This window comes from Triturus cristatus, chromosome 2_1 (assembly GCF_964204655.1).
Source record: "Triturus cristatus chromosome 2_1, aTriCri1.1, whole genome shotgun sequence".
Taxonomy (NCBI): Eukaryota; Metazoa; Chordata; class Amphibia; order Caudata; family Salamandridae; genus Triturus; species Triturus cristatus.
The window spans coordinates 1,158,367,905-1,158,381,332 of NC_140581.1; the positions used below are offsets into that span (position 1 = coordinate 1,158,367,905).

At 49.8% G+C, this 13,428-nt stretch overlaps 1 protein-coding gene across 1 annotated transcript in view; it reads left to right on the plus strand.

Annotated features, from left to right (window-relative positions):
* Nucleotides 1-13,428, plus strand: part of NCBP1 (nuclear cap binding protein subunit 1) — a 614,484-nt gene that overhangs the window by 322,833 nt on the left and 278,223 nt on the right. The window lies entirely within an intron of this gene.

A 13,428-nucleotide genomic window follows, 5' to 3' on the forward strand; every position in this document is an offset into this window, starting at 1 on the left:
CGCACACAGACCATCGAAACCCCCGGTTCCGAAATCACCGGTGCCGACAGACGACTCGACACCATTGGCACTGTTTACACCAGACCCTTTACAAAAGACTTTGTCCAAAGACCCAAAGACTGGGCTTTTTACTTTAACTACCAAGAAAAGACGCCTTGATGCTCCGGCTCCTCCTCCTCCACCCAAAAGGAAGGACTCTGCTACTTCTCCCCTCAGAGTGCCCTCCCCACCACCGCCTCCCCTACCCCCTCCACCTCCTCCACCGCCTCCACCTCACAGGTCTCCGCCACCTGTACCTCACTACGATCCGACCCCATCCCCAGATCCGGATGATGGGGATCCGGACAATTACCCGGCGGACGCCCCAATGGATCCCACTCCACCAGGGACCCCAGATCCATGGGAGGGTTACAATAACCCTGATATACCCAATGTACCTCAGGACGACCTATACCCATCAAGACCGTCTCCTCCAGAGGACTCCTTAGGGTTTCACCATTTAGTGCAGAGAGCAGCACACTACCATGGGGTGGACATGCACAGTGAACCAGTAGAAGAAGACTTCCTACTGGATACGTTTGATATACAAGACAAATCCACTTCCATTTTACCCATGCTTAAGGGTGTCACCAAGCACGCTACAGAGGTGTTCAAAGACCCTGTCAGAGCCAGAGTACTGAACCCTAGAATAGAGAAGAAGTACAAGGCGGCACCCACAGACCCTGCTTACATCAAGGGCCCTGCTCCCCTAGATTCCCTAGTTGTCTCCACAGCTAGAAAGCGGGCTAACTCCCAATCCTCAGGAGATGCCCCACCGCCAGACAAAGAATCTAAACTTCTGGACGCGTCTGGTAAACGCACCGCCTCCCAAGCTGCAAACATGTGGCGCATTGCAAACACACAAGCACTGCTTGCGCGATATGATAGAGCACACTATGACGAACTAGAGGCTCTTATGCAGCACCTTCCAGAAAAATACAAGCACAAGGCTCATGACCTGATACAGGAGGGTAAACTAATTACAAACACCTCCATTAAGTGTGCCCTCGATGCAGCCGACACTGCTTCTAGGGCCATAAATACCAGTGTCCTGCTTCGTCGCCACGCCTGGCTCAGGATCTCAGGGTTCAAGCCTGAAGTCCAGGCATCCATACTCAATCACCCCTTTGACCAGGAAACACTCTTTGGGCCAAAGGTAGACGAAGCGCTCGAAAAGATGAAGAAAGACACAGACACAGCAAAGTCTATGGGGGCACTCCAAACACAAGCCTCCAAACGTTCCTTTCGACGCTCGTCCTTTCGTGGCACAAGCAGAGGCTCCTCCACCGATAACGCCTCTACCTCCTACAAGTCCCCTCCTCAAAATACCTTTTCAAAGGGCAATCAGAGAGGTGGTTACAGGGGTAACAACAATAAGGGCAGGGGCAAAACCAACAACACCCGTTCTGCCACCCCCCCCCCGCACAATGACTCCCCTCCGCTCCCCCCAGACCATTCCACTCCGGTCGGGGGCAGACTACAAAACTTTATCCACGTATGGGAGTCCATAACATCGGACAAATGGGTGACCCAAATCATTCGGTCAGGGTACTGTCTAGAGCTAACATCTACCCCACCCAATATCCCACCAAGGCACCGTCCAATGTCTCAAGAACATTCCACACTGCTCAAACAAGAGGTACTCTCACTCCTGCAAAAACACGCTATAGAGCAGGTCCCCGTCAATCAACGAAATCTAGGGGTCTACTCTCTATATTTCTTAATACCAAAGAAAGACGAGACCCTCAGACCCATTCTGGACCTCCGGCCTCTAAATGCCTACATACATTCAGACCATTTTCACATGGTCACTCTACAACAAGTCCTCCCACTCCTCTGCCAGGGAGACTTTCTCACAACCTTGGATCTGAAAGACGCATACTTTCACATTCCAATACACCCCTCTCACAGGAAATACCTCAGGTTCGTGGTGGACGGGCAACATTACCAATTCACGGTTCTCCCCTTCGGGGTCACCACTGCACCACGAGTGTTTACCAAATGCCTAGCAGTAGTAGCAGCACACCTCAGACGTCAACACATTCACGTCTTCCCTTACTTAGACGACTGGCTGATAAAAGCCACGTCCTACCACCAATGTGTGCAACATACAAACAGCACCATCCAACTGCTCCACCAGCTAGGCTTCACGGTGAACTACCAAAAGTCGCACCTCATACCATCTCACACAAAGCAATATCTCGGGGCCACTATAGACACCTCCAAAGGTATTGCCTATCCAAACTCAGCCAGAATCACAAGCATTCAAGCCTTACGCAAAACATTCCTTCCCCAACACTCTCTTCCAGCAAGAGTGTTCATGAAGCTCATAGGAATGATGGCGTCCTGCATATTTATAGTGCCCCATGCAAGACTCCACATGCGTCCACTTCAAGAGTGCCTAGCACAACAGTGGAACCAGGCCCAGGGTCAGCTGACGGATCTGGTGTTGGTGGACGGCCGCACACATCACTCTCTGCAGTGGTGGAACACCACAAACCTTTCCAAAGGACGGCCGTTCCTGGACCCGGTTCCTCAGGTGATTCTAACAGCGGACGCATCGCTCTCCGGCTGGGGAGCGCACCTCCTACACCTCACAATGCAAGGTCTATGGACGCCACAGCAAAAATCGCTCCACATCAACCATCTGGAGCTCTTGGCGATCTTTCTAGCCCTAAAATCTTTCCAAAAACAAATTTCGGGCAAAGCAGTCCTCATTCGCACAGACAACATGACTGCGATGTATTATATACAAAAACAGGGGGGGGACACACTCTCCCCAGCTCTCCCGCTTAGCCCAGAGCATATGGAGATGGGCAATTCCCCAAAACATCTTTCTCCTGGCACAGCACGTTCCAGGAGTACAAAACACCATAGCAGATCTGCTCAGCAGACAAACGCAACAACTACACGAATGAAACTGCATCCACAAGTTCTTCACCCATTCTTCAAACAGTGGGGGCATCCTCAAATAGACCTCTTCGCCACCCACGAAAACAAAAAATGCCCAAGCTTCGCCGCCAGATACCCACACCCATTGTCCAAGGGCAATGCGATATGGATGAACTGGTCAGGCAGATTTGCATACGCCTTTCCACCTCTCCCACTAATTCCATTAGTGGTCAGGAAGCTACAACAGCACTCCCTCACACTCATTCTGGTAGCTCCAACGTGGGCCAGGCAGCCGTGGTACACCACGCTACTACAACTATCAGTGGTACCACATCAAAAACTGCACCTTTCCCCATGCCTCCTAACCCAGAACCATGGAGAAATCAGGCACCCGGACCCAGCCCAGCTCAACCTGGCGATCTGGCTCCTGAAATCTTAGAATTCGGATACCTTAACCTTCCCCCTGATTGCATGAACATCATCATGGAAGCCAGACGTCCTACCACTAGAGCATGCTATGCCGCAAAGTGGAAAAGATTTGTAATTTACTGCCGTAACAATACAATTAACCCCCTAGATGCATCCATACAGCACATCATATGCTATCTGCTCCATCTTCACAGGTGTAACCTGGCATATTCATCCATACGCCTACACCTAGCAGCGATCGCTGCCTATCTACAAAACAGGCAGCATTTATCACTCTTCAGAGTGCCCGCTATTAAAGCCTTCATGGAAGGCCTTAAACGAGTAATTCCTCCCAGGGCACCACCTTCCCCTGTATGGAATCTAAATTTAGTTCTTACACGTCTAATGGGTCCGCCCTTCGAACCAATGCACAAATGTGAGCTACAGTTTCTCACCTGGAAAACAGCTTTCCTTGTAGCTATCACTTCCCTTAGAAGGGTTGGTGATATACAAGCGTTCACCATACAGGAACCCTACATACAAATGCATCACAGCAAGGTCATACTTCGCACAAATCCGAAGTTTCTGCCCAAAGTCATTTCCCCCTTCCACCTCAATCAATCAGTGGAATTACCTGTCTTCTTTTCGCAACCCCAATCTGTTGCAGAAAGGGCCTTACACACACTCGATGTAAAAAGGGCGTTACTATACTACATACAAAGAACGCAACCCTTCAGGAAGACTAAACAATTGTTCGTTTCCTTCTCTCCACCACATAAAGGCAACCCCATTTCAAAATCAGGGATAGCTAGGTGGATTGTAAAATGCATACAAATTTGCTATCAAAAGGCAAAGAGAACATTATCTGTTCCCCCTAAAGCCCACTCTACAAGAAAGTTAGGGGCTTCTATGGCTTTTCTAGGGAATATACCCTTAGATGACATCTGCAAGGCAGCCACACGGTCTACACCGCACACCTTCACAAAACACTACTGTGTAGATGTGCATTCCAAGCAGCAAGCTAGGGTGGGCCAGGCTGTACTAAAGACACTTTTTCAAACAGCTGCAACGGATACCGGTGGTCGCCGCTAAGGTTGGGTACTGCTATGTAATCTATGCTAAGTGTACAATCTGCAGCTCATATGCCTCGAACGGAATATGCTACTTACCAGTATGCATCTGTTCTTGGCATGTAGAGCTGCAGAGTTGTACACGCCCACCCGCCTCCCCGGCTACCTGTATCCGTTCCAGTACATCTTATTTAGATACAACACATGGGTTTCTCACTGTTACTACGCTCCATCATTTCCCTGTTGGCGAAAAACAATCTGAGGATGGAGCCGAAGCCCATGCGCAGTACGGACCGAAGGAGGAGTCACCAAACTCGTGACTTCCAAAGACTGTCCAAGAAGAAAAACAAACTGCAAACATCCGGGCCCAACACCAGATGGCGACCTATGCTAAGTGTACAACTCTGCAGCTCTACATGCCAAGAACAGATGCATACTGGTAAGTAGCATATTCCTTAGATATTATACAAGTTTCACACAATGCATACAAGGTCAAGCTTTTGTCTATGTCCATTCGAAATCTACACGTCATGCCTGTAACGTGGTCATTTGCTCATTTGCACTTTAAAAGGGAGTTACCTCCATTATGCCACTGTCATGTGATCAAGGCTCGGGTGAGCCGAAACGCGTTTTGGCGACAATGGAAAGAACACAGGCCCTGGGAACCTGATTGGCAAGTAACCAGGGCACATCAAGTGAAAGTGCATCAGTAGTCCGCCAAAAAGTGGGAGGGTTACTGCATCATAAACCCACTTTCCTACAGGCGGCCACCTGGGGGAGGCAGAGATCAGAGGAGTCTGGTGTCTAGCGGCGCCCGGTCTCCATATAAACCTTTTGGAGCTCCAAGCAATTCGCTTGGCACTGAAGGCATTCCTTCCCTCCCTGAAGGGAAGGCAGTGCAGGTGTTCACGGACAACACCACCACCATCTGGTACTGCAACAAGCAAGGCGGAGTGCGGTTGTGGACCCTTTGTCAAGAGGCTCTTCGCCTTTGGACATGGCTGGAACATCAGGGCATTACCCTGGTGGTTCAACACCTGGCAGGTTCTCTGAATGCCAGGGTGGACTAACTCAGCCGTCGGTGCCTGGTGGATCACAAATGTAATCTTCACGCAGAGGTGGTACAAGGTCTCTTTCACCAGTGGGGAGAGCCTAGGTTGGATCTGTTCGCCACCGAAGAGAATGCTCAATGTCAGCAGTTCTACGTGTTTGAGTTTCCAAGGCGGTACTCGCTCGGCACCGCTTTTGGTCGCAAGTGGAGCTGCGGCCTCCTGTACACTTTTCCTCCTGTAACACTTCTGCCCCGGGTGCTGCAGAAGATCAAGCGCGACCGGGCCCAAGTCCTTCTCGAGGCTCCGGACTGGGCACAAAGTCTGAGAGCCCGAGCATGGCTACCGATCCTCCGATCAGACTGCCCCTTCAGGAGGATCTTCCGTCGCTGCAGGAGCAGACGGTCCTCCACCCAAACCGGTCCAGCCTCCAACTCCTTGCGTGGTGATTGAGCGGCGACAGTTGATAGCTTTTGACCTTCCTCCCGAAGTCTGTAATATTATCTTGTCATCCAGGCGTCCCTCCACTAAGATGGTATACGCCTGTGAATGGAACAAGTTTGTGGCATGGTGCACAGCACAGGCTGTGGATCCCCTTTCTGCCCCGCTTTCTGAGGTTCTTTTGTTTATTCTTTCTTTGGCCAGCAGGGTTTGGCTCTGGGCACTCTTACAGGCTACCTAGCAGCCATTTCTGCTTTTCTTTGTCTTCCAGATCAGCCCTCTTTATTCAAGTCGACTCTTCAAAGGCATTATTCATCTATTTCCTCCATCTCCTTTCATAATGCCTCAGTGGGACTTGAACCTTGTCTTGACTTACCTTGTGTGCGCTCCCTTTTGAGCCTCTTCACAACTGTCCTCTCGGGCTTCTCACTCTGAAGACTGCTTTTCTTGTTGCAATCACCTATGCTCGCAGAATGAGTGAGCTCCAGGCCCTTCCTTCTAAGCCTCCTTTCCATTCAATCCATCCGGACAAAGTGGTGCTTCGAACGAGACCCTAGTTCCTACCTTAAATTGTCACTCCTTTTCACATCGGACAGACTATTACTCTACCCACCTTTTTCCCACCTCCACACTCTTTCTAGGAGGAGGTGAGACTCCACCGTTTGGTCCCAAAACTTGTACTTTGTTAGCTATGTGGGTGTCAAAAAAGATTGGGCAATGCAAAAGTGCACTCTCTCTCAATGGGTGGTCCTTTGGATCAAGATTTGTTGCGCTTTGGCTAAAAAGGAATCTCCAGTGGGGCTGCGAGCTCATTCCACTAGAGCTACAGCAGCAACCACTGCTTTGTCGCGTGGAGTTCTATTCATCCATATCTGCCAGGCAGCCACGTGGGCTTCTATGCACACGTTTACCAGACATTACTGCCTGGAAAGTCCAGTCCGGAGGGACGGCTACTTTGCCCGTTCAGTCCTCCAGGGTTTCCCGGTGTGACCTTGTTTCGCAGACCCTCCTCCGGGGATGGTATTGTTGGAGTATCTATTTTAAGGTAAGAAATCTATAACTAATAGTGTCTTTCAGATGAGCAAGTTATTTACCTTTGGTAACAATGCATCTGTAAGAGATATATTAGTTATAAATTACTTACTGCCCCACCCATCCTCCCTGCTCTGCGAACTGACTTCTAGGGATAGGGACTCCCTCATAGAGCCCTAGCTGTAGCGTACTAGAGGTCAGGGTCTTTCATGGCTCTGTGCTTCTGGTGCGCATCCCGGCGACCGTGGTGCCGACGACGGACGCAGATTCAACCGACGCGCAGGGGTATTGCTGAAGAAAAATTATCCGGATCCAGTCTGACGCCTGGGGCTAATTCTAAGGTAAGGAATCTATAACTAATATATGTCTCTTACAGATACATTTTTACCAAAGGTAAGTAACTTGTTCGTTGGGGTCCAAAGCCTGTTCTTGGTTATTTGCATTTGGATCATTACAAAATTACATATGCTTCTCCTTGATGACTCCTCAAAGTCAAACCGAGGAAATTAATTCCATCACTTTACTATGGATCGGAAATCTTGCGGAGGCATGATGCCAAGGCTCTCAACACCCGATAAACTAGTACATTTAGACAGTTATTGACACTCCAACCATATTCGTCTCAAGCCCAAATCCACATGGAGTTCCGCCCACCAAGTCAACAATTTGCTCAACAAGTGGCATTTATTCAAAGCTGTATGAAATTGAAAACCACACCAATAAACAAATTGTATTCCGATCTCTGGGCCACATTTTAGACCAGCAAACCCAAACCTGTGGCAAAGTTTTTTGTGATCCTCACAAACTTCTTGAATTTAAATACCTGTGGGAGCTAGCAGTTAATGCAGAATGTTTCAAAAGACTTGTAAATACATCCTCAAACTTTTGTCATTCCACAATAAGAATCTTGTCTCAGGAAGGGCTCATGCTTGGATGGTATTAATCATGTACCACAATTGTGTAACTCAACAGCACCTACATGCTAACTAGTCAGCTTACATCAAATTAGTTATTTTCTTTTAGAATGGGCAGTATTTCAAAGAAGGATCTACTCCTGCCCTGGACAAAGACATTGACCACTCCCAATTGTAGGCACCGCCATTATAAGGAAGAAACTATCTTTCATATGTCCTGTTTTGTTAGAAACGTGAAGACTGTTTTGCAGCATGAATCCTTTAGTGGAGCCACATGCTGTGCATTATTCCGGCATGTAGTGGTTGGGTCCGGAAATTTGTTTTCCCTCTTTTTTTTTTTTCTTTTCTTTCATCGTGTGCGCCAATGACCACCATTTGGTGCTTAGGTCTGTCCCTTGTGATGTCAGACGGTGCCCCCGAAGTTCCTGTGCCTTTTACCCATCTTCAGATTCTTTTTTCCACCATTTGGCATGGAAGCAAAGGAAAAGGATCAGAGTTTTGGGAGAAGAGTCCTGAAAATGTAAGCATTTTTTGGCTGTAAAACCGATGGACGACGAACGAGAAGGTAAAGTACCTCAGACCACAAAACCTGTCGGGGGATCCCATCGGAACACCTCGCTGTGCACATGGACCGAGAATGTGGCAAGGCAGGGGCCATTCACACTTAGGACAGAAGGACAAGAGTTTTTAGCTTTTCCTAGTCCTCCCAATTTCATACATATGCTCACAAAAAGAAGGGAACGCATCCATGCCATGCCTAATATATTTATTGGAGTCTGGGAAACCCTAGGCGTTTAACTGTCCTCACCCACTAGTTAGTGGCATGCTTCATCATAGGGCCGCTACTACACCCTGCTGCAGGCCAACATACAGGGTGGAGCTACAAAAATATTTTTGAAAAAATATTTTATGAAAATTCACTAGGGAGCCACTTTGATGAGGCATTAATGGGATACAAATATCTAGGGGGGGGGGGGGTACCCTCTCTACTCTTTATTCCTGGACCCTTCCTGACAGGGTTAAAAAATGTCTATCTTTCGGTGTACTTAGGGAAGGAACGTCCCTGTAATCCTCTCTGCTTTGATCAACATGTTTCAGCCAATTCTGTCTGCCCCCTATGGGTCATTGGCATTCCTCAGTATATAGATCCCTTTATCTAACCTCCCAAAATAGTCTCTATGTGGAGGTGTTTTGGTAACTTAACTCGTCTGTCGTAGTTACACTTCAGGGAATACCTGAAATACCATAACTACTTTAATTTAATCAAAGGGTTACACGGAACAGGACACAGTATGCACCACCAAGTACCAGCAGGGACATGGTCTTGTTATAAATCTGACAGACATCAAAATAACAAAAGAACAAGAACAAGTTTGAACCAGAGGATTAGGTTTGTCCCCACAAATAAAGTGGATCAATTCAAATTGACATGTGAACTCGGCGAGTTATTTAGAAAGATAAGACAGAGTTTTGTTTGAAAATAATCCATATGAACTTGAACGGGATACGGCTTCCACCCGAAATCCACATTCACTCCTGCACTAACACAATTACCACTGGAAAATGGTACAATTGAGCAAGCAGTGATACGAGAAATTAAGTTAATGAATAAAACACCTAAAAAAAAATCTTCAACACATCAAGAAAACAAAGCCATTCAAGAGTTGAGAGGACTGTAGAATAATTATCAAACCGGCAGATAAAGGGGGGGGAGCAACAGTATTTCTGACAGTAGTAACCTATGACGTGAATGTCTGTCTACTCTCAGACGAAATTACAGGATTCTGGGAAGAGATCTCTCCCCAGAACTTCAAAGAATGATAAGAGGGGTGGTATAAGAAGGCCTAGGAAATGGATTGATAGGTGAGAAAGAGGCACTGTTTCTGTGTGAAGAAAAATGGTGACACTCTATTTCTGTACATTACCTAAAGTCCACAAACAAACAAGACTTCCCTCCTGGAATACCTATGGTTTCTGGAATCAATTCTGTGTTGGTACCCCGGTGGCAATGTTGCGATTTCTTCCTTAGACCACTAGTGGTGAAGAAGCCATCTTACCTAAAAGATACAAGGGACACTTGAAACTTAATGTTCGAGGCATGTGGGCTGCTGAATTCATATCTGTGCATAGATCGCCGCCTAGTGTTGGGTCCGGATGTTTGCACGTTGTTGTCCTGGAAGAGTCTTCGAAGTATCCTTGGATAGGTGACTCCTCCCCTGGACTACAGTGCGCATGGGCATCCTCTCCATCCTCAGATTGTTTTTTTCCGCCATTGGGTTCGGATGTGCTATCTTAGCTCAAGTTAGGAAAAAATTTTGTCGAGGCCTTTAGTTCGCGTCGGTACTGTTTATCGATCGGTTTTCGATACTCTCTGTTAGTTTACTAACTTCCAGCACCGACTTTGTTCGCATTTACCTGTCCATCAACTACTTCGACGATGGAATCGAGGACGCCATTCAAAAGGTGTCCGGTATGTAATGCGAAGTACCCACACATCGACGTCCATCCGGTGTGCAACAAATGCCTTTCGCCGGACCACGACGAGTCGACATGTATGGCCTGTGCCCGGTTCCGTTCAAAGAAGACTCTGCGGAATCGTCGAGCGGCGAGGCTCGAAGCGCAGCACGCGGCACCGGCCCCAGCTGACATCTTCGACGACGCGGACGACGTCGAAGAAGTAGAAGTCTTACCCTCCAGTCCCGTTTCCGACCAAGAACCCGGATCGGACGAGGCCGACGAGTCACTCTTCCACAGAGGTGAAGACGACACCGAGGTAGGAGACGACGAGGAGGCCTTAGGGGCCGAAGAGAGTAGCTCCGATGATGAACAAGGCCTACCTGTTCAAACCGAGAATTCACCAGTGCCACAGACTATGGCTCCGGTCGAGGGATCGCCTTCGGGCCTTACCCGAGACCTATCACGCAGTCCTTCGGCCCCGCCCTCGGGCCCGGCCTCGGACGTTCAGCGGCAGCCATTACCGCTTAAGCCAGCTGGTTTCCCTTCCACGAAACCGAAACCGAAAGCTGCTCAGGTTCCTACGAAACCGAAACTGAAAGTGGCGCTAGTCGGATCGAGGCCTTCAACACCTTCGACGCCGGCGCACCGTGTCGGCACCGACCGCACCAAGGGGGACTTCGGTGCCGAACTCGAGACGGGCGACATGGGAGTCGACAAACGGAAGAAGGCCATCGGCGCCGAAAAACCTGCTCGGTTACCGGCGTCGACGCCACCGACACCGAGGGCCGTCCCGCCTGCTACGCCTCGCAGCACCCCCTCGACGACACCGAAACCTCACGTGTCGAAGACGTCGACGGTGATCTCCGCACCTCGGCTCGATGCACCACGGGCGCAGAAGATATCTGCAGCCGCCTCGACGACCCTGGCGGGGGCCACGACCTCTAAGGCGCCCCGAGTACGGCCTGGCGCAATGCCAGGCTGCAAAACCAAGGCTGCCCTCCAGGACCAGTCGGGTTCGATCGATCCAGCGGTTTCGTCAGTGCCGACCAGCATTACCTTCGGCTTGCCTCCATCCACAATCCCGAAGGCGTTTCAACTCAGGACACAGGCCACCAAAACTGCGGTTACGCCTGTCGAGCCGTCACCGTCACGCGTCATCGACGCCGACACTGGCAGGATGATTCTCCACGACCGAAGGATAACTTCGGAACCGCCATTGGAACCTTTCAGGATCCCGCTAAAGAGGAAGCTGCCTGTGGACACAGAACCTCTCCTGTATGAACCCTTTCATTCACCCTACCAGGATCCACACCGGGCCTCCCCCACACGCTCCGACACGGATGCATTGGAGGACTACATGGGTGAACAAGTCCCCTACCATGTGGACACGGACCCTGATGACCAGCAGGACCCTGACCAAACTTGGGGCGACCCTGCAGACCCCAGTGCACCTCTTGATGCACAGGACCCACAACTATATGGGGCAAAAACGTCACCCACAGAGGATACTGCGGCGTTCAACGCTCTGATTGAACGGGCGGCGAACAACCATGATGTACAGCTTCACTCTGATATCATCGAAGATGACTTTCTAATGGACACCTTTGCATCCTCAGAAAGACATGTAAAGACTCTGCCAATGTTGAAGGGGGTCCTTAAGCCAGCCACTGACATTTTCAGGGAACCCACCAGGGCACGAGTGATAAACCCCAGGATCGATAAGAAATACAGATCAGCACCTGGGGATCCTACTTACATCAGAGGACAATTACCACTCGACTCCATCGTTGTGGCGAATGCCCGCAAGAGGGCACACTCGCAGACAACGGGTGACGCTCCTCCCCCGGACAAGGAGTCCAAGGTGCTGGAGACCTCCGGCAAGCGAGTTGCCGCACAAGCTGCAAGCATATGGCGCATAGCTAACACTCAAGCGCTCCTCGCTCGCTACGATAGGGCGCACTATGACACAATGGAGCAACTCCTTCAACACCTCCCTGACCCCTACAAAGAAGGTGCAGAAATCCTTATCAGAGAGGGACAGCTACTCACAAATGCTGCCATCAAATGTGCACTAGACGCTGCTGACACGGCTGCCAGGGCCATCAACACTAGCGTCATCCTACGACGTCACGCCTGGCTACGTATCTCAGGATTCAAGCCTGAGGTACAAAACAATATCCTTAATCAGCCTGTCAACCCCGACTTTTTGTTCGGGCCTGAGGTTGACGCCACCCTCGAGAAGATAAAAAAGGACACGGACACTGCAAAGTCCATGGGCGCCCTACAAACTCAGTCCTTTCGGAGCGGCTCCTTTCGTCGCCCCGGAAACAAGGGAGCAGGCAGAGGACAGGGGTCACAACAAACATATAACAAGGGTAATACGCAGACCACCTACGATAAGAACACCCGAGGTGGCTATCGTGGCTCCAGTACCAAGGGCAGAGGACGTGGCTACGGCAACACCAGGTCCTCCCCCAAGAACAAGCAGTGACGCCCTCTCCCTTCCTCCCGACCACATAACACCTGTCGGGGGAAGGCTACAACGGTTCCTGTCCACGTGGAACTCCATCACCACGGACAGGTGGGTCAAAGATATTATAAAATACGGTTACTGTCTGGAGTTAACTTCCACTCCACCCACAATACCACCAAGAAACCGTCCTATGTCTTCAGAGCACTTGACGCTCTTACAGCAAGAGGTAGAAAGTATGCTTCTAAAAGGCGCTATCGAGGTCGTACCCGTCCACGAGCGGGGCACGGGGGTTTACTCCCTCTACTTCTTAATTCCAAAAAAGGACGGGTCGCTCAGGCCTATATTAGACCTGAGACCCCTGAACCAGTACATTCTTTCGGAGCACTTTCACATGCTCACTCTACAGCAAGTCCTTCCGCTTCTCCAGCAGGGAGACTTCCTAGCATCACTGGACCTCAAGGATGCGTATTTTCACATACCCATCCACCCCTCACACAAAAAATACCTCAGGTTCACTGTTCAGGGGCAGCACTATCAGTTCAAAGTCCTTCCCTTCGGCGTGACAACAGCGCCCAGGGTTTTCACAAAGTGCCTAGCTACGGTGGCGGCACATTTACGGAGACAGCACATACACGTCTACCCCTACCTAGACG